Source organism: Camelus bactrianus, chromosome 20 (assembly GCF_048773025.1).
Source record: "Camelus bactrianus isolate YW-2024 breed Bactrian camel chromosome 20, ASM4877302v1, whole genome shotgun sequence".
Classification (NCBI taxonomy): domain Eukaryota; kingdom Metazoa; phylum Chordata; class Mammalia; order Artiodactyla; family Camelidae; genus Camelus; species Camelus bactrianus.
The window spans coordinates 28,085,976-28,109,099 of record NC_133558.1 but is presented as its reverse complement, the minus strand read 5'-3'; the positions used below and the strand labels follow the sequence as shown (position 1 = coordinate 28,109,099).

Genomic DNA, 23,124 nt, shown 5'->3' with positions numbered 1-23,124 from the left:
TGAATAGTGTCCTTTTGCTTTTAATTTATAGTGATGAATATCATGTGCTCTAAAACTAGACTGCTTCTGTTCCAGTTCCAGCTCTGCTGCCCTAATGGCTGTGTGACCATGGGCACATTTCCTAACATCTCATTTGTAAAATAGAGAAAGTAATAACACCTTCAGAGGGATTTAGTGAAGATTAAATAAGTTAATAGTCTGTGAAGCCCTTAGAACAGTGCTATGTGTTAGCTATCTTTATTTTTTATCATCGTCATTTAAAATCTTCTTATTGTTTAGAGTATCTTTCAGATTTTCTGTTATTTTGACTTTTGAGGAGGTGCCAAGTTTTCTGTTTCTTGCAGATGCAAACTCTCTATTGATAAAACCTAATCGGCCACAGGCCACCAGGAATAAGTCTGTAGTCAGCTGGCTGAATCAGAGTTGCTGACTCAGTGCAGCAAGGGAGGGCACTCCAGGGGAACTGAGGAGGAGATGGAAGGAGGAGAGCATCTTTTGTAAGGTTCAGTCGCTGCTGAAGGATTCTGGGGATTCTAAGGGAAGTGGGCATCAAGTCTGGATTGCTTGCTGTTACTCAGGGGGGATTAGGAGAAGTGAGGTGTACTAGGGATCGGGTGCTGTCATGCCGTGGGTACCCCAGCAATAGAAGGGTAAGGCATAGTGGTCTGGGGGTGTGCTGGGGAAGCAGTTGTCCCTCAAGAAGGGGTCATTATGGCATTTTACATTTGCTGCCTGACCTTAAGAGAAACATTGTTCCTTACTAACTTAGCGGCTGCCTTTATTGGTGTCTGTCCTCCAGCCTGACTATGCAGGGCTGCTTGTTTTTGTTTTTGTTTTTGTTTTTATTTTCCAGTCCAAGCTGTTTTCACTCTATAAATCCCAAAGAAGATTTTACTCTTTCGCCAGCATGGCAGGATATGTGTACTTTTTTTATTGTGAACTTATCTTCGGCAGGGGTTGTTTCTTCCTTTGGGAGTCCCTGAAGTCTTGCACAGTGACTGTATCTCCATGGAGCAGACACACATGTGCTTCTGCCAGAATGTTAAGTGTCTCAAAGCCAGTTTTTATGTCAAATTTTCATCTTGGAATTTGCACTATGCAGGTAGATTAATGTAGACCCTCACTTCGGCACTTGGCATAGGCCTAGGATTTAGATTTCTCATGGGCACATTTCACTCCACATCTAAGAACTTAGACCAATGGTGAGCTTCCTGGCCAGTTCCCAGGGCCTCTGTGCGGTTTGTCTATCCCCATTTCAGTGGGAAGAGTTCTTCAAGGCCTTAGATTTTATGCAGAGAGTGCAATCACAGCTCACCTGTCCCTTCATGGGCATTAGTCCCTGACCCCAACTCCAGGTCCAAATGCACATAGGCTGCTATGATGTCAGCTCACCTAGCTGCTCTGCCTTCGATAGTTCTCTTCATGACTAGCATTTGGAGGTTTCCCTTTACTTTTTTTCCAGCTTAGTTGTTTCCCTGAATATATATTTGGACTGTATTTTTTCAGCATCTTCTATGTTTTTGTGATTGAGCTGGGCCCACCTCCATATTACCTTGACCCACTCAGTCCTGATGCTGGGACTTCAATGGTTGTTAAAGGCTCAGACTTGGCTTTAAATTTCAGAGTCTATGCTTATTTTTTGGTATGACTTTGTTCAACTCTTGAAGCCTCCAGCTCCTATCTATAAAATAGGAATAATAATAATGACATGTCTATTAAGTGAGGTAACAGGCACAAAATATATACATAAGAACTCAAAGATATCACTGTTATTATTACTATCAATTTTAAAAAATGGAAGAAGTAAAAAAGAACAAGAAAGAAAATGATGTGTGCCTTTTGGTGTCAAGACCTAATTCCTGAAACCAAGAAGTTCTCCTCCATCCATTTTAGACACACTGCCCACAAATATAGAATCCTTATCCATTTTATTGCCAAAAAAACCTTTGATTTCCTCAAAAGAGTTCTGAAAAATGCCTTACTCTATTTACTGTCTGTAGGCAGTAGCTTGAGTCTTTGGTTGCTGGTGGTAGTGGATTTGCCTTTTAATATGAGAGCTCTGACCAGCCACCTCTGTGTTCAGCTTTATGATTTGTTGTGCTCACGAGTTAGTGATCTTCTGCTCCCTGTTCAGTGGAAGAAAAACCTTCTGTTTGGTGTCTTCCGAAACAGAACAAAGGTCATAACACTTCCTTTGCAACACCATTAAAGTTCAGCAATCCAACAGCACATGGGTTAGACATATATTTGAATTTCCTCACTCATTCTGATTTTGGAAATCTGACATCTTCCCTAAATATATGTCTTTCAACTTTCACTTTCTCCAGTAAAGTTAAATGAGTTACCTTCACACATACTAAGGGTGGCCCCTCCTTGCCCCCTCAAAGAAGTCCAATAACTGTCTTATATATTTAATGTATCTCATACCCCAGGAATGCTGAATTCATGTGTTATGAAAATTAAATGAGAAAGCACATATAGTATTCCTTGGCACTTAGTAGGCTCACAACCAATAGATGCTATGAGTTAGACATATCTCTAGCCTCTGTGTACAGATGGTGTCTAAGATAGATTTTTTTAAAATGCAAATTAAATTCCCTAATGCATTTGTTTACAAAGACATATATATTTTATTGGCCTTCCAGGCTGTGAGTCTGTGTTTCTATTTCTCCAGCAAGGCAGTGTAATGTCTAGGAAGGCAGCAATGATTATGCTCTATTCTCCGAGTCTTACCCCACCTGAGGGCCTTATTTTCTGTATGGCTTCTTTCTATACACATGATGATGTTCGTGGCTGGCCTTGGTGTATGGCAGTGAACCTCCAGGGGCCTTGGGGAAAGTGGAGTCGTTCCCCCTCCCTCGTCTCGTGTTATATATTACAGACAGGCTTGCTCAGCTTCATTCCAACTCCCTTGTAATATGTTTCATTAAATACTTCAGATTAAAAAAAAAAGGCTACATATTTCCTAGACTTCTTGACATCAAGAGTTCTAAGTCCATCAAGGAAACACACTTGTGAATTTGGCAGGCAGAAATAAGGTGGAGGCCACACTTCTGCTGTATTCTGTCATTTCTGTTGGCACGCATGCAAATAGGGGTGGGTTGGGTTCTTCTGTGACAGCAGCTGCAGGAGTCCCGGTGTCTGGTTCTTAGCCTTGTGGGGTGTCAGGAGCCACGTGGTCCTAGCCACGGGGTCCTGAATCCCCAACATACTAGTATTGACGGAAGTAGCAGCTCTCTTTGCTGGCCACTTCTGCCATATCCTTCTAGGGGTCAGTCTTGGAGGCTCATCCTAGGGCTCTTCCTACAACCCTTCAAACAATCTTTTAAGCACAAAATAAAAGGTTGTTGAAGCCAGCCAAAGTGTTTCTGCTATTTGCAGATGGACCCTGATTGACAGACCCTATAAATGCCCCTTCCTCTTACACCCCACATTCCCTCAAGGCTGTGGGTGGAAAATGTATTCCATTTGTTCAAGCCTTTGAATCTTAGAAAAGCTTACCAAATATGAGAACATACAATCCATTGTTGGAGATTCTCAACCGATTATAGCTCATAACAATAAATATAGAAGATTTCTCTTGGTGAAAGATTTTGAATGTGTGGAGGGAAAGGAAGGAAGGAAGGAAAGAAGGAAAGAAGGAGGAAGGAAGGAAAGACAAAGAATACAGGTATATAAGGCAGCTTTGGAGAGGAACTGACACTGAGCAGGGAGAACCAGTTGCTGAACCAGAGGGTAAATTTTGCCACTTTCACATTTTTACCCCCCAGCTTACCCCGATGGTGAGTGTGGTTTTAGGGCAGAGTGTGACCATCAGGAAAACCAAATAACAGAAAATTTCTGGAGAAGTCTCCCATCTCAACTGTCTTCCTTTCCTGGGTCTGCATTTATGATGCAAATTTTCCAGAATGCTCTGTTTAGCAAATAAAGAGTTGGCTGTGGGAGCTACAGAAAAATCCCTGCTACTATGTTTGTACCCATCCCAAGTACTCTTTCAGGAGATTTTTTAAATTTAAAAGTAAAATGTAGTTATTTTTATTTAAGGCAGTTCCCCATCTTGAACACATTTACATTTTTCTTCCCCCATTTACAGCCTATTTCCTGAAAAATGTTGAGAAGATTTGTGTCTCATATTTTCCAAGGCCATCTCATGATTCATCAGTTTATTGTTTATTAAAATATCAGCCTCAAGAAACTGGCTTAAATGGGAATGGTCATCTGGATTTTCTCTTCTGATTTACTTCATGGATGACATGAGAATGAATGAAAAGATTAAAAATTCAACATTGTGCTAAGTCCTTTGAATAACAAAGAGGCCCTGTAAAAACCCAGTGAGGCTACAACAGGCAGACCTCGCTCATTCTGTGATACAAAATCATATATTAATAGAATTTGTAACTGGGAGGGGCCTTAGGCCTATCACCTTATTTCACAGAGGAAGAAGCCCAGCCCTAGAGAAAAGAAATGACTAACCCAGGATCACACCCTCAGCCTGTGGCAGAGCAAGGACTAGAATTCAGGTCTCCTGAGATTCACCCTCCAATGCGCTCTCTCTTGCCTTGCTTATTTTCAGGTGTATCCTTTTTCATCACCCTTCCCGCTTCTGCTCTGCAGCTGTCCCCACTTTAGGAGGAGTCAGATACCTTTCTGAGAGTCCCTACCTAGGAGAAGTCAGAGGCCATTTCAATAGCCAAGAATTTCCTTCTCATCTAGAGCTCCATAGAAGTCAAGACCCCCATCCCCACGGTGCAGAGGTGGAAGATAAGGTTCAGAGACAGGGTTGACTTGCCCGAGGCCACACAGCTAAGGCTCAAACCCAGGCCTCCTAACGCCCAAGCCAACATCCTTCCCAGCAAGTTATAATAGGGGGTCGGGTACATTCCGTGTGTTTTTGTTTTAAGAAGTAGAAAGTAAGCAGAATTTGGTCTAATTAAAGGCCATCCAAGGGGGATTAATGAAGCACTAAAAGGACCACATTAAAAGGAGCTGTCCTCTCCAAGGCAAGCTAATGGCAATTCTCTTTCCAAAATGAACATTAAAAAGCAGTTCCTATGTAATTTTCCAATCATTTAACTTCAAGATTTCTATCTGTAGAGTCTGTGTGGGTCTGCATGTCCTTTTATGATGGCCTGAATCAAGGCTGACTCAGCAGAAAGCTGCTAAAGGTCAGTGATCATGAGCCACTCCCTTGCTTCATGTCAAATTATTTACATAATGAAAGTAATACAAGCACATGACAGATCTTTAGGAAAGTAAGGAAGCAATACTATATACTCATAATTCTCCCATCCATCATGTTAGTGTTATTATTTTGCATATTTCCTTTCTATCTTCTTTCTAGAAGTGTTTTACATAGTTTTCAGGGGTCTTCCTCTCATTTCTGTAGCATACTTACAACTTTGTATCCCGTTTTTCCCCCGGGATACTGGATCAAAAATATTTCTCAGGTAATACCTTGTCTTCATGAACAACACGTTTGAGGGCTGCAAAATATCCAACCTCATGAGTGTTCAGTAAGGTTTATGTGATCCTTTACATCGTTGCACGTTCAAAGTTGGCAGTCATTTCTTTGAATTTCAAAAAGTAAAAAGTAGTTCAGTTAGTTATTTAAAACATTTCCCATTTAAAGCCAAGCGTGAGAGAACCCGTGGGTGTGTGTTGAGTGAGACGTGCAGACAGGATTAGAGGTCGTTACCCTGCTCAACACAGCACCACCGGCACTAATACCTATGAAACCTAATGGACAGTTATAAATAGTCTTGATTCCTTATTGCATAATTTAGTCTATATTCATAATGATTATAGGCTAACAACAGAAAGAATAAGGAATACTGTTATTAAAATAGAGTAAGTTAATGAGAGACGTGAAAATTGTAATTCTGTAGTGATACATGCTATAACGTGGATGAACCTCGAAAACACACTAGGTGAAAGAGGCCAAGCACAAAAGGCCATGTATGTATTGTATGATTTCATTTATATGAAATACCCAGAATAGGCAATTCCATAGAGACAGAAAGCAGAGTAGTGGTTGCCAGAGGCTGGGAGATGGGACATTGGGAAGTGACTGCTTGATGGTTATGGGGTTTCTTTTGGAGTGATGAAAATGTTCTGGAACTAGATAGTGGTGATGGTTGTACAACATTGTGACCATACTAAATGTCATTAATGGTAGATTTTATGTTATGTGTATTTTATTGCAATAAAAAATTATCATTCTGAAATTTTTCCTTGAAATAACCTTTATCTGATATATAAGTTGTATTCATTTTATAATTCTTATAACATGGGTTCAAACATCAAAATATGTATGATACTTTAAAATCTGTTTTAGAAATGGAGAGGAGCAATAAATGTACTGGGAATAATGATTATCCATACCCAAATTCCATCCCCAAATGTTGTTTGTAGAGAAGTATTTGCAAATGACAGTCTGAAATCTCTCTCATCTCTTCATTTGGAAACAAAATACAAAAATTCTAAAAAGAAAACCATTGACATATAAGAATTCTAAAAATTAGGCAATGAAAATAATTTTTGTGCATTTGAATGCCATAGCATATAGTTCCTTTCAATCTCTATTAAATATAGATTTTGACCCTAAACTAAACATAATAAATGATTCCATTTCAAAATGTATATCACAAATTATGCTCTTTATTATGTAATTATTTTAAAGTATTTGTTGCATATTAATAGGTAGTTATGTTTTGTCCTAACAATGTGGATATTAATGAAGGGTACATTAAAATAATCTTTTTCATACAATTTTAATAATATTTTGTTTAAAATATTTTATAAAAAATTTAAAATATGTATCAATGAGCTAATATTTATACATATAATATTTTAAATATTTTTGAAGGGCTTAGAGCAATGCTGGTACACATTAAGCATATATGCTTATTAAATGAAAATAATGCAAAAATTACAAATGATTTTTTCAAATGTTATGAATTTTATGAGATTATATATAAGTTGGCAAAGGAGACTTGCATAGTTAAAAAAATCTATATATCTCCATATTCATATGTAGAGAAAGGCAGATCAATGTGATCATTCCCCTGTTGTTGGCTATTGGGTAACTGCCAATGTCTTGCTTTTTTAAAAAAAATTGAATTATAATTGACATACAATATTATATTAATTTCAGGTATACAATATAGTGGTTCAATATTTTTATACATTATGAAATGATTGCTATCATAAGTCTAGTAACCATCTGTCACCAGCTGAGTTATTACAATATTATTGACTATGTCTCCTATGCTGTACATTATATCCCCATGACTTATTTATTTTATAGCTGGAAGTTTGTACTTCTCAATCCCCTTTCACCTGTTCCCCCAACACCTCTGTCTTGCTTTTATAAGGATTACTATGTTGAACATTGTTCAAGTATAAAGATGATTCAGTAATTTGTTATCTTCTTGAGGTATATTCACAGAATTAGAGTTATTTGTCCAAATGTTAGGATAGAATCTATTACTTTTGTTATGTGTCATCATTGCTAATCTTATCTGTGTGATCCTTAGCATAAGGAGAAATATAATGTCCCAACTCATACAGCCTTCTGTACCAACCTTATATTTTTTCATCTTCATAATGACTCTGTAGGGTAGGAGGTATTATCATTCCTATTTTCTAGATGAGTAGACTGAGACTTGAAGACTTGAATCATTATGACTTGATTAGCTAGAAGGGCATCTTGAGTTTCAACTGCAGGCACATGAAGCAGGAAAACTGCCTTGTGTAGTGAATTTATTTCCCTTGGCAAAGGGCAGTGGTCAACTTGTGGTGGTCGTCTCTAAGTGAGATGGAGGGGGCTGATCTCGTGGAACTGACAATCTTTCAGTTAAGAAATAGAAAAAAGGAAAATAAATTGGAGAGGGATTTAAGAGAGATTGATAGGGTTTTGTGGTATAGTATTCCCTACAGCTACTGTAACATATCACAAACTGGATGGCTTAAAACAACAAAATTTATTCTCTCACAGTTTTGAAGGCTGGAAGTCTGAAATCAAGGTGTCAGCAGAGCCATCCTCCCTCTGAAGACTCTAGGGGAGGAATCCTCATTTGCATCTTGTAGTTTCTGATGGTTGCTGGCCATCTTTGGCATTGCTTAGTTATTAGTACATAACCTAACCTTGGCCTCGGTTGACACATGTCGTTCTTCATGTGTCATGTCTTTATGTCCAAAATTTCCTCTTCTTTTGAGGACACCAGTCATATTGGACTTAGGGCCCACCTTAACCCAGAATGGTTTCATCTTATCTTGACTATATCTGCAAAGACCCAATTTCCAAATAAGGTAATATTCACAGGTTCTAGGTAAACATGAATTTTTTGGGGGGAGGGGGACACTACTCAACCTAAATACCTGGGTAGGAGGATGCTGATAGTGTTGGCCCTCACCACTTCTCACTTGGTGCCGTGCCATGGTTAGGGGACGTATGTGCCGCCAAACAGTGAAGGGAGATCCTTGGGCACAAGAGGCAAGGCAATGTCTTGGGAAGCTGCTGATACCCAGAAACAGCCTCCCTACAGTCAGAAGGCCAGATGTAGACCCATCCCCAACTTCCTCCACAACAGTTGCTGGAAGCAGCTTTCAATAAACAGTTCCCATAGTCAGGATAATAGAGAATCTCAAAGGAAAAGATGTGCACAGAACCAAGATTTACTAACACATCATAGAAGCACAAAATGCAACACAGGACTGATCTCTAAGAAACGGTTAACAGAACTCACAGAAGGTGATTTTATGGGAAACATAATTAAACTCTTCACAGAAATAAGAGAGATAATTGAATCTGGGAGACAAAAAGGAATTTATGACAAAGAACCAAGTAGAAGTCTTAGAAATGAAAACTATTCAGAAGAAGGGGAAATAGCAGAACAAGCTAGAAACAATAGCTGAGGGAGTCTCCCAGGATGTGGTACAAGGAGACAGAATGCATGAAGGAGTGCTTAGAAACATGGAGAATGGAACCAGAGGCTCCCAACCTACTTATACATGTTTCAGAAGAAAACAAAAGACAGAAATGATAAAAGGGAGGAAAAATTCAAAATATGATAAAAGAAAAATTTCCAGAGTTGAATAAAGACACAAATCCTCAGATTGGGAACTGAATAAGATGAATGAGAGATGACTACATAGAAATAAATAGATAGATGTATAAATAAAATTTTAAAGAAGAAAAGTAGGGCTACGTCTAGATATACAGAGTGAAATTTTAGAACAATAGGCAATAAGGAGAATTTCTAAAATCATGCAAGGATGATTTTTAAAATGTTTTAAAAACATTTCTACAATAACTGATATCAGAATTCTCAATGGAAACATGTTGGATACAAGAAGATAGTAGAAATATATCTTCAAAAATCTGAGAGAAAAATGGTCACAAATCTAGAATTCTATATTCAGCTATTACTCAAGTGTGAATGCAAAATAGGCACATTTATAGATATTCAAGGATGCAGAACATTTACCATCCACAAAGTATTAATGGAGAATGTACTTACCTAGAAAAAAGAAAAAAAAAGTAACTCTAGAGAGATACATGAAGCAGTATCTTATTTTAGAAATCAGTGAAACTCATTGTAAAATTCATATAAGTTAGGGTAACCACTGGAAGAAATAGCAGATACAAGTTCCAGATTTTAAGAAGGATAAAATAGGACAAAGAAAATTCAGTCAATCTTACAAAAGACAAAATTGGGAAATAACAAAAATCCGGGATAAGTAGAAAAGGCAAAATGAGGTGGGAGTTCAGATAGATCAGTATCATTTTGAATGTGATTGAGCTCAGTTCATGGATGAAAAGAGAATCTTATGTTGGATTTTTAAAAATCTAGCTTTTATAAGAGCCACATCTAAAAATCATCTAAGGTTGAAAATAAAGTGATGGAAAAAGATATTCAAATTAGAAAATGAAGAAAAAGAAACTTTTTTCTGCGATTATATTTACATTAAAATAAAATTCAAGGAAGGCCTGGAAGATGGGTCCACCCAGTGGTAGTGAGCAGCCCCAGTACCTAAGCAGTGATCTGCGAACATCATTTCCCACTGAAGGGAATTAGGGTTCACTTGAGAAAAGGCTGATTCCAGGTCTGGGGCAGGAAAGGTACAAGATGAGCCTGGAACAAGTTGTCACGTCAGAGACAAGAAAGCTAAAGGCCACAGAGAGTGTCAAAACCACTTAGGAATCGACATGAAGAGGCACCTACTGGCTAAACATATGACAATTTTGCATTAATAAAAACAACAACTATATTGGATTAAAACACTTCAACTTTATAATATGGAATAATTTTTAAAAATCGTTATTGTCTGCTTTCTATAAAGAACATGTTAAACAACGCCATAGGAATATAATCAGCAAAGTCTAGACTGTAGGAAATTCTACAGAACAAATTATCCAGTTCCTTCAACAATTATATTCCAAGAAAAAGAAGTGGGGAGGGGAGACCTATAGATTAAAAAAGACCTAAAAGACATATCACTCAGTTGCATGTATGTACCTTAACTGAATCTTGATACAAACAAATATACTTTTAAAATATTGATGAAACATGCAGGGAGATATGAGCACTGACTGGATATTTAATGATACATTGTGGTAGTGTTTAAAAAGGAGTTCTTAAACTTTAGAGATACATGCTGAAATATTTGTAGATGAAGTGTAATGTCAGGGATTTGTTTCAAAATGATAATTGCTGTGAATTGATTATCTTTGGCTATGAGTTAATAAAAAGGGGGTTTAATCATTATTATTTTCTGCATTTTCATAAATTTTTTAAAGGTTAAAAAAAGACACTAAGCCTAAGAAGTTTTATAGATGAGTACTACTAAACTTCCCCAAAAGGGATAATTTCTATGTTATATACATTATTCTAAGGTTGGAGATGTATCCAACTCATTTTGTGTGTCCAGCAAAGCACGAATGCCAAAACTCAGCAAGATTAACCTCACTTGGAACATAGATGCAAAAATTCCATTTAAATTTCAGCAAAGCAAATACAATAGTATATCAAGATAATATATTATGACAAAGGGAGGTTAATTACAGAAGTCTAAGAATCTAATTTTAACTTAGAAACTTTATATAATTCACTACTTTTACAGATTAAGACATCTGATTATATCAATAAATGCTGAAAAATAATTGGTAAATTTTAACATCTATTATTGATTAAGAAAAGAAACAACAAACCTCTAAGCAGCTAGTTGTAGAAGGGAAATTTTTATCTTAATAAAAGGACTTACCAAAAACCTATGGTTATCTTAATACTTAGGGGTAATTTTAGAGGTAATCCTATTAAATCAGGAATAAGACAAGGATGCCTGCTTTCATGCTACTGTACAACATTAAACTAGTCAGTGCAATAAAACAAGAAAAATGAGTAAGAAACCTATAAATGAGGATGTTTTCATCTACAAATAACAGAAAATCTAATTTGAAATAGTTTATACAATAAATAAATTTTATTATCTGACATAATAAGAAATCCTGAGGTAGGAAGTCTGCAGAGTTGGTTAATTCAGTGGTTTGCTGACCTCATTAAGGACCCAGATTCTTTCTATTTTTAACTCTACCATCCTCTGGAAGTCAGATATGCAACTCTCCCAAGCTTGCCTCTCCCAGGGCAACAAGATGGCTCCCATGTTACCAAGCATCCTACATAAACCCGGGATGCAGGAGGGATATCTACTCCTGTTTGTCTCTTTTCAAGAGTGGGGAAATGTTTCCCAGAGTCACCCCAGGATACTTTGTCACATCTCATTGGCCAGAACAATGTCATATGCCCATCCCAGAACCATGGAATAAGCTCCCAGTCTGCCCTTGATGGACATTTAGTGGGAGAAAGAAAAGAAAATCTTGGTATTGAAGACCACTGAGATTTTGATGTGTTTGTAACTACAACATAACCAAGCCTATCCTGACTCGATTAACAAAAACTAACATTAATCAACATCTTTATTCTCCTCTTTGAACAATAAATCCAGTTTATCCCTTTTTTTATATACTACCCCCCTTTTCTCTGTAGTTAAGCACTTTTATTAATTTCTTTTAAATACTTCCAATATTTCTCTATGTTGATATACCTTCTTGCATAGAAGACATAAAATTATGTATTACTATTCTGCACCTTCTTTTTGTTACTTAAAATAGATCCTGAAGCTCTTTTCATATCAGTATATAATAAGCTTCCTAATTTTTTTACGGCCATATTGTGTTCCCATATGTGAACATAGCATAGCTTATTAACCAGTTCTTTATTGATGAGCATTTGGTTGTTTCCAGCCTTTTTCTGTTGTAGACAGTGATGGAATGATGAATTACCCTGTACATATATCATTTTGTCAGTGTGGAGGAAAGCATATAAAATCTCCGTAAGTGGAAATGTCAGGCCAAAGGGTAAATGCATTGTAAATTTGAGAAATATTGCCGGTTACCTTCTATTTTGGTTGTATCGTTCTCCACTCCTGCTGGCAACGACTGAGATTAACTGATTCCCCGTAGCCTTGCTAACAGAAACTGCTGTTCAACTTTCGGGTTTTTCCTAATGTAAGAGTTATCTCAGTTTAGTTGTAATTTGCTTTTTTAAAAATATGAGTTGAAGAAAGTTTACTTTTTATATGTAAGGGCCATTTGTATCTCTTTTTCTATGAACTTTCAATTCTTGTACTTTGCTCATTTTTCTTTAAAAAGACTGATTGTTATTGGTCTTTTTTGTATTGATTTATTGTAATTCTTCATATATTTGGATAATTGGCATTTTGTCTAAGATGCAGGTTGCAAATGTATTTTCCCAGTTTGTCATTTGTCTTTCAGCATTGCTTTTGGCATATTTTTCCATGTACTTAACATTTTTTATGTAGTAAAAATTACTTTTTCTGCGTGCCTTCTGCATTTTGAGTTATAGCTCATAAAGAAGTAACTCATGTTTTCTTCTGATAGTTTTATAGCTTCATTTTTTAATACCAGCTTTTAAAGATATCTGCCTTTTTCTGGATGAATGATGAGAGGTATAGATTCAACTTTATTTTTTCCAGGTGGCTACTCAGTTGTCTCAACATTTATTTAAAATTTTTTCTTTCCACTCTGATTTGACTTGCCATCTTTTCAATACTAATTTTTTGTATGTATTTGGCTCTATTTCTGCACTTAAATTCTCCTTCTTTACCCTGTCTAGCCATTCACAATTATACTATTTTAATTATTGGGACCTATTAGCATGTTTGAACATCCATTTGGGATAACTCGACCACATAGTTCATTTTTTGAGTTTTTCTGGTTACTCTTGCTTTTTTTTTTTTTTTTAAATGAATTTAGAAACAACTTATCTATTCCTTGGGAAAAAACCTATTGGTAATTTTATTAAGATCAGGTTAAGTGAGGGTATAGCTCAAGTGGTGGAGCACATGCTTAGCGCGCAGAGGTTCTGGGCTCAATCCCCAGTACCCCCTCTAAAAATAAATAAGTAAATCTAATTACCACCCCCCAAAAAATAATGAAAAAAATTTAATAAAAAATCAGGTTAAATTTATAAATTGACTCAGAGAGAATTGACTTTTTGTCATGTTGAATTTTTCTGCCACAGAACGTGGTACATACTTCCGTTGTTCAGTTCTAATTTTGTGTTTTGAAATTTTCCTCATAAATATATATATTTCTTGTTAAGTGTATTCTAAAGTGTTTTATCTATTTGTTGTTGCTTTCGGTATTGCAGAGATGGTTTTCTTTTCCATTGTATTTTTTAAATGGTATTGTTTTATATGAGAAAATTATTCATTGCTGTGTATTAATATTACACCCTGCAACTCACTGCATTCTCTTATTATTTGTAGTAGTTTTTCAGGTGATTCTCTTAAATGTAAAATCATATCATTCGAAAATAGCGATGATTTTACCACCTTTTACAGTTCTTATACTTTCTCTTGTTTAATTGTGTTTCTTAGTATCTTCAGGACAATATTAAATAGCAGAGGTGATAGTGAGCATCTTAGTCTTAGCATGCGTTCTTCCATTGTTCTCCATTAAGATTTTTTCTGGGTTTTTTGGATTAATAAATCATGTTAATCATGTTAAATAAATCTTTATTTATATTTTGTGGAGTGTTTTTTAAAATCAAGAATGGGTTTTTACTTTTTTCCAAATCCTTATTAGCATCAGTTGAGATAGTTTTTCTCCTCAGATACATTAATGTAGAATGATCCCTGGTATTCATGGAATAAACATCACTTGATTATTATTATTTTAAATCTACCCCTTGATTCTGCTTGTTAATATTTTATTTAATATTTTTATATTGATATTTGTAAGTGAGACTGGTCTGTAATTTTCTTTCTTTGTGTAATCTTTGTCAGGTTTTGGTATCAATGTGATATTTGCTCTGGAGCCATTTACAAATAAATGATCAGATTGAGGTTTCTCAGAAGACATGAGCCATGTGAATTTAGGCCACGCAGCACACGAAGCCAAGCTGTAGTTCTATATTTTCAGAGGATACTTTAATTTTCCCTCCCACCCACCACCAAGATTGAAGCAGGTGTTTTTTTTTTACTGTACTTTTCTGTGGGCTGGATTTTTCTAGCTCATCTTTTGGTATCTTTGCTTTGTGCATGGGTCTCCTATCCATCTCCCTCACTTTGGAAGGACTTCCATCCTCTAAACCTTGTGAGGGGGATCAAAATGGAAACCTGAGGTCGTAAAAGATGACTTTAAGAAACTGGCATTTCACTTGTATTTCTCCTTTCACTCATTTGGCCTATGTACCTCTTTGTAACTTCCTTGCTAACTTATTTTGAAAATTGAAAACAAATCTATTTTGTCCAGAATTTTTATTTGTCTTGCAGAAAGAAGCTGTTAAGGCTCTCTGGTCTACTATGCTGCTAGAAGCAGATATTAGGACTTCCCATACCAAGTAGCAAAATATTTTATAATGCTAAACCAATTAAAATTAAATTGTGTGGCTTTGGCATAAAAATAGATAAATAGATTAATGGGGCAGAATAGAGACTTGAGAAATAGATCTGTCTCTATATGAGAGCTTAGTATGTATCTTTGCTATATACCATTTGCAAAATATTATTTATCGTTACAAAGGCATGGAGGAACCGAAAAGAGGTAGAGGAGGTGTTGGAAAATGAGCTGATTTTTTTTACATCTATCATATGACAGATTAAATAGATAATGTGTAATATTGATAAACCAGGAAATGGCAGTAGAAGCATATTTAGGAATATGGAAGTATATCAGTTAGAGTGCCTTTTTTCCGATAACAGAAATAACCCTAATTCAATTTGACTGGGATTGTGAGGAAATGTATTGGCTCTCATCACTAGGTAGGGCAAGTTTAAGATTGATCCAATCCAGTATATTTAGCTATGTTTCCCTGCATTTCTCTTGGCCCTGAACCAAGGCCAAGAGATTTTATGGGTTGGCTTCATCCTCAGGTTGGTATTCTGGGTCTTTCCACATTTCCAAGTCCTGGAAAAACTGATCTCTAGTCCCCAGAAGGAAAATAAAATTTCCCCCTTCCCTCTCTCATTTAAGGGTCTTCTTACATTTTTATATTCTGCCTCAAAATGAACCTATTTACAGGATGATTGATGGTGAGAACGTCCATTCTTCATAGAAAGGAAAAACTTGGGCCACTTCCATGGTAGAGGGTGAGCTATGTGGAGGCAAGTCAGGAGAATGGTCAGGGAATTGCCTGGGCTTAGGAGTAATGATACGTTGTTCTTAAGTGGTGTAACCTGCCTATTATTCTCAACCTACAGCAGGTGTTATTAATGTTACATCTCAGTCTCAATGCTGCTGGGAGAAGTTAGGAAAGAGCTGGTGCCCAGGCTTGGGGCGAAGACTTAGAGGGAAAAGTGGAATCCCTAAACCCTGGGCAGAAATGGTTAGCAATATCAGTCAGGAGAAGAGAGTTGTGTCCCAGAGAAAAGTAAGCCACAAGGTGTGGGCTGAGGAGGAGCTTCTCAAACACATTGGGGATAGATGTGTGTGGTTATTTACAGCAAGTAGTCTGCTAGGGACTTGAATCATAATTATGGGTATAATTATTTGGGTATAAAGAAGGTGAATGACCAAATTTTATATATGGGTTTCCAATAGATTGTGTCTCAACCCAATTTTTCATCAATTCTTTTCCCTTTCTGGAAAGTATTCCTAGGAATTTCCTAGAATATTCCCTTATTCTACAGAAAAATCACTATTCTCTATAATTGAGTTTCCAGGGCAGAATCCATTACCTGGTCAATGGAAGGAAGGCTCCTTAGGTAAGACATGAGAGTGGACCTCCTTGTCCACTTAGCTATTGATTTGATTTTTAAAAAATGCTACTATTTGTGTGCAGGTGTGCCTGTTTATGTTCAATCAAAAATTATAGCAAGTCAGAGGCTGGACCTGTGGAATCCTCCTTCCAAAATGCCTGCCCTTTCACTGCATGTAACTGGGCTTCTAATAGAAGATTCCATGTATTGGTGATGTTCTTCTAGGGGAGCTATCCTTCTAGGGCAGTTGTGGGGCTGGAGATGTAGATATTCTGGTCAAATATGAAAGAGCACTTTAAAATTCTGGACAAGACTATCTGGGAAAGCACTGTTATTTCCTGATTCCTAGAGGCCTTTGTGAATGGAATGGATTGAAACTTGTTTTTGATGGTTTAGCTGTTCATCTATGAAGCAAAGTGTAAAATCTGATACTCTTTCAGAGTCCTTTTTTAATTCTATTTTTATATATTTAAAATTCAGAGCACAAATAAATTTTAAGCTTCCCATATCATTTTGCCCCCAAGGTACATAAGTTTGCAATAGAGCATGGGAATGGTAAATGGAAAGAAAAATATGTAAACCTGGATTTAGGTGTTTTTCCTTAAAATGACAAAACTATGGTTTGCCACATATTCTATACAGCTTTGGAAGAGAATTCTTCCTCCATTTATCCCTAATAATTATTATATTCAGAAGAAAGGCATAGGGAGGAGTGTTTCTTTCTAAATAAAATTTCATTCAAGTTTGGCAGCTATTGATGTGCTAGGAAATAATAGGGCAATCATCATTTGTTCTTGCAAAATGCTTTTCCATAGAAGGATTTTTTTCTTTTTTTAATTGAAGTATAGTCAGTTTACAATGTGTCAGTTTCTGGTGTACAGCATAATGTCCCAGACATGCATATATATACATATATTCATCTTCACATTCTTTTTCAATAAAGGTTATTACAAGATATTGAATATAGTCCCCTGTGCTATACAGAAGAAATTTGTTTTTATGTATTTTTATATATAGTGGATAACACTTGAAAATCTCAAACTCCCAAATTTATTCCTTCCCACCTTCTTTCCCCCAGTAACCGTAAAATTGTTTACTATGTCTGTGAGTCTGTTTCTGTTTTGTAAATAAGTTTATTAGTGTCCTCTTTTTTCTTTTTCTTTTTTTTAAGATTCTACATATGAGTAATATAATATGGTATTTTTCTTTCTCTTTCTGGCTTACTTCACTTAGAATGACAATCTCCAGGGTCATCTATGTTGCTGCAAATGGCATTATTTTATTCTTTTTTATGGCTCAGTAGTATTCCATTGTATAAATATACCACAGCTTCTTTATCCAGTCATCCATTGATGGACATTTAGGTTGCTTCCATGTCTTGGCTATTGTAAATAGTGCTGCTATGAACATTGGGGTGCATGTATCTTTTCGAATTAGAGTTCCCTCCAGATACATGCCCAGGAGTGGGATTGCTGGATCATAGGGTAAGTCTATTTTTAGTTTTTTGAGGAATCTCCATACTGTTTTCCATAATGACTGCACCAAACTGCATTCCCACGAGCAGTGTAGGAGGGTTCCCTTTTCTCCACACCATCTCCAGCATTTAACGTTCATGGACTTTTGAATGATGGCCATTCTGACTAGTGTGAGGTGATACCTCATTCTAGTTTTGATTTGTATTTCTCTGATAATTAGCGATAGTGAACATTTTTTCATGTGCCTATTGGCCATTTGTAAGTCTTCACTGGAGAATTCCTTCATTAGGTCTTCTGCCCTTTTTTGGATTGGGTTTTTTTTTTTGTTGTTGTTGTTGTTATTAAGTTGTACGAGCTGTTTATATATTCTGGAAATTAAACCTTTGTCAGTCGCATCATTTGCAAATATTTTTTCCCATCCCGTAGATTGTCGTTTTGTTTTACTTACGGTTTCCTTTGCTGTGAAAAGCTTATAAGTTTAATTAGGTCCCATTTGTTTGTTTTTGCTTTTATTTCTATTGCCTGGGTAGACTGCCCTAGGAGAACCTTGCTAAGATTTGTGTCAGAGAATGTTTTGCCTATGTTTTCTTCTAGGAAGTTTATCGTGTCTTGTCTTATATTTAAATCTTAAAGTCATTTTGAGTTTATTTTTTGTGTATGGTATGAGGGAGTGTTCTAATTGATTTACGTACTACTGTCCAGTTTTTTCCATGGAAGGATCTTTCCATTTAGAAATGATGACCTCATTAATCCCAGCCACATTTATGTGGGAGAACAGGCACATGTGTGACAATGTTACAGACAGCCAAAGGGCTGCAAGGAAAATTACATGATTTGTCAACAGTAAACTTACAGATCCCTAAGAAGAGTTTGACAATCATTTTAAGCACTGACTGTAGCTTAATATGTTTCTCTTCCAAGAGTATGGGAACAACGTCTTAAGTCTTTGGAATAAGTATCGTCTTTAAAATAAAATTTGTTTTACTTTCTTGGATTATGAATGTACTACATGATCATTGTGGAAAATTTGGAAGACATGAGATGGAAAAGAAGATGGAAAAAAGTCATCATCACTCCACACTCTCAAAAACAGTATCTTTTCTTTCTTGTAATACCTGGAATGGCTTTGATTTCTTGACCAAGTTCTGACTGATACATTAGATCACATGGTTCAAAACTACTCCAGCATGTCACCTGCTAAGTTACGAGGGTCCATATCTTAGGTCACAGATGCCAATTGGGAGAGGTCAGTATTAGGTCAAGTAAATGAAAGAAGATGGGGCTACAGAGAATTGTACGGGTATGTAAATGCCTTGTTTCTCCTTTGCCTGAAATGGAGCAAAATTAACTGGATGAAATTAAATGCACTGAAAACACCCTTTATATGGCCTCCTTTGGGTCATAGAGTTAACTTTCCTCCTTCGATCTGTTATCTAATAATGGCCTTCTCCCCTTTTTTCCTGTTATCTCTTCTATTTCCTAAATAATGACTTCATTTGTAAGGGTAAAAACTTTACCCAGTGGAAGCAATACCAACTTTTGAAACTGGAGCATAACCTCAATGGGCATGATTTTAAAGAGAGCAACTGTAATATTAATGAGAATGAGAACTGTAATGAGTCAGAAGGCAAATATTTTCAAGTTTTAACAAATACCTGTTTAGAATTTACCCTATACTGTGTCAGGCACTGCTGGCAATGCTGTGATTAAAAAGTTGATCTGCCCTTAAGAAGCTGGAGTAGAGAGAGAAGAAGTAAATTTGACTGTAGAGAACAACAATGGTTTAAACATAGAAAGATTTATTCTTTTCCAGAAAAGAAGTCTAGTGGAGATAATTCAGGGATGGAACAGTGGCTTCACGAAGTCATTGGACCCTGGGTTCCTTCTGTCTTTCTATTTCATCAACCTCATCATCAAGGTCACCTCATGACCCAAGATGGCCTTCTTGGTGCTAGTCACCTCCTCTTCATCTCGGGCAGCGGGAAGGTGGAAGGAGAAAGGACAAAAGGTCCAGCCTTCCACCTGAATCTGTTCTCCTTTAGCAATCTTCCTGTAAGTTCTCCTTATAGCTCATTGATCAGAATTTAGTTACATGGCCATACTTGGCAAGGGAGGCTAGAGAGAGTAATTTCTATGGGGTTTATTGCCACCCTCTATTACTGAAAAGCGAGACAGAATGGATATTGGGGGGCAACTTACAATTTCTGCTGTAGGAAGTTAAATTCTACCTGGGGAAATGAAAACCTGTAGGCTTGAAAAGACAATCAGTAGTATATTGGGAAGGGCCAAGCAATGGTTGCCAAAATTTGAAGGAGGAAGAGTAGATGTCAAGGCAGTCTGGGAAGGTTTCTTGGAAGAACTAGGATTTGAACTCCCCTTTGAGGATGAGAAGGATTCAATAGGCACAAAAGACTGGGGAAGGGCATCCCAGCAGGAGGCACTGATCTGAGCAGAAGCCTAGAAGCAGGACAATGCAGATCAGCCTTGGGGGCAGGAGCCACAGCAACCAAATGTTAAGCAGTCGATGTAATGGAGTCTTTGGCTGGAAGGGAAGGAATACTGATTTTTAAATATTACCCAAGGCAAAAGTTCCAAGACCACTTGGCCAGGATAAAATATGAATACTGAATTTGCTTCCCTGTTACTGGAATTGACACTCCTATATTCTACACACAACTCATGCCAGCAGAAATGATTGCGTTATTTACTTCAGTGAGTTCCCCTAATTTTTGGATTGTCCAAAACTGCACAAAGAGTGTAATGAGTGAATATATGACAACAGTAATCAAAATAAGTACATGGGATGTTTGAGACTACAGCCCAAGGCTATTATTCAGTAAACGAGGGGAGAAAAAACCTACAAATAAATGGTTCCAGGCCCCTTTCCTAAATATTAATTGTTTATTTCACGATTCTCCTCCACTCTAAACAGACCTTAAACTGCCCCTTCTTAATATGCTCCCATAAAGGATTATAAACTAGAAACGAGGTTAGTTTAAACAAAGTAATCAGAAAGTAAGCAATCTTCTCTTTCTCTCTGGCTCGAAGCTTGTTTTGTCTATTAAGGAACTTTTCTCTTCAGTGCACAGACCTCAAGGTCAAACAGAGGTCATTCTTCTGCTTTTTGAGGTATGGGTGCTTTCATGTTATTTGCTCATTTTTATTGCTGAGAATAACCATCCATTTGCCCGCATAACCAGGGCCTACCCAACACAAAGACCTGAGAGTAGGCACTGGTGGGGGGTTAATCCCATTCAACACAAAGCAAACAAGTTCAAATCTCATTAAACATTGGACTTTGTAGCAAGAATACAAATATTTCCAATTTTGAAAAGGAAGATAGAAATGTGACACAGAAGTATTCGAATCATTTAGTAGAATAAATCGTTCCAACATGATCCTAAAACTGTCAGCTTGGTGGAAAAAAGAAGAAAACTCCATTAATAACACAACAGCAATGCTTACTTTTTCACACAAGGAAAATTCCATTATAACAAACAGCCCGAGGGTTTCAAATTGCTTTTGTTCTAGATCAGTGGAATATTGTTATAAAGAATATATTGCTGGCAATGATAGTTAGGATCTGAAGATGAAATCTAGCTGATTTTTTCGAGACAACTAGCGGCGATGGAAGTGGTTGCACATGGGGCCATGTGTAAATAACCTACTTTGGGCACATTTTTAAAAGGTGGACCCTTCACATGAGCACACAGCTTGGTGCGCAGAATTCAGGCTGGACTTCAATTCCATTTGCCCCCTCAGCCAGGGCACAGCTGTACCACCTTCTGCAGAGGTCTTGGTTGCACAAGATTGTGCTTTTAAGACCTATTTATAAGTTGATTCTCTGAAATTCTTTACCTTGAGACTACCCCAGGACAGACCTCACTATGTGCCTCCTTTTTGGTTAAAAGTTCCTCTAGGATAGAATTTCTCATTTAGAGATTTGGACCAATGTTTTTTACCCCTTGTTTTACCCCTAGCTTCATCTTACGAGGGCCTTGTGAGCCCCTCTGCACCCTCAACGATGCCATGACCATGGTGCATCTGGCAAGATATGGGCCAAGGTTGACCAGAGCTCTTGACTTTATAGCCAGAATTCTGAATTGACACATGATCTTCCAAGGACCTGTCTTAGCTTGGGTTCCCCTAAAAGCAGACCCTAAGTCCAGGATTTGGATATGTATAGTTGACTTTGGAGGTGGTCCCAGGAGGCACAGCGTGTTGAAGAAATGAGACAAGGAAAGGACAGATGTTGGTAAAGGATGCATCAGTGAGTTACTGTTGTGGGCAGCTGGGGCCCCATCCCCCTGTGGAGCCTCTGAGAGACGTGTAAAAAGCTCCTCAGAATTGTCCCACCAAGGGGAAGGAAGCTGAAGTGTTTATTCACTAACTCTGGCCCTCGTTAACTGAGGATTTTTCCTAGGAGTGGGGACTGACATGGTACTGGGGCCAGAGAAGGCTCAGAGGCAGAAGAAGCAGGTGCTTGGGATACAAAGGCGTTGGTGTGCACAGGAAATGCGACCAAACTGGAGGTGGCCTGCCCAGCGGGCTGAGGGGTTATGGATGGGATATGGACAGCTTTTCCCTCTGAAGCTGTTTCTCCACATCAGGTCCTGATCTGGTCTTGGTAGTTCATGCCCCCTCTGCCTCCTTAGATGTGCTGGGGCAGAAAAGGCTTGTGAACCATGTGTGTCCTGAACGACCCTTTAGACCTCACTCCTGTTCCTAAAAGATGGTTCTTTCTCTCCCTTTACTTTCTCAGTCAATGCCTTCTGATCTTCTGCATGTAATTGAACACATAGGAAGGATCCTATTTGTTAGCATATTGATCTTCTCCCATGCTTTTGCGGGAAACAGAAATGACAAGGCTGTTCCTACATGGAGATGCCAATGAGAGTAAAGAGATTCTGGCAACCCTGAGGGCCACAGGAGTTTCGATCCCAGCACCCAGACTGTCCCTGTACAACAGTGACAGTAGGGAAGTTCCATGACTACATCCTGCTGTTCACCAAGTCCTGCTAATTATTCCTTTCTACCAGTGGTTCAAGTTTTCTGTGGTCAGGGGCCCCTTTGAGAATCAAATGAGAACCATGGACTTGCTCCTTAGAATAATGTGCAAATACACACACATAGATACGTAATTTGCATACAATATCAGGGGATCCACATAACTCCTGAAGCTCATGTGGGGACAGTCTATACTTGAGCAATGGAATTGCTTGGGTGTGTCCATTTTCTTCCATTTCTGTAGCCTAAATGCCTTGGTTGAGGTTCCCCAGCTTCCTGACCCTGTCTTTGACATGATCCAGTGAAGTGATGAACAGCCAGATACCCAGGGTTCATCTTAGCTGTGCTAGACGTTAGC

General features: G+C 37.5%; 1 long non-coding RNA gene across 1 annotated transcript in view; it reads right to left on the bottom strand.

Annotated features, from left to right (window-relative positions):
- LOC123613942 (uncharacterized) overlaps positions 1–23,124 on the bottom strand; it is a 47,179-nt gene that overhangs the window by 9,317 nt on the left and 14,738 nt on the right. The gene's annotated exons all lie outside the window — the stretch shown is intronic.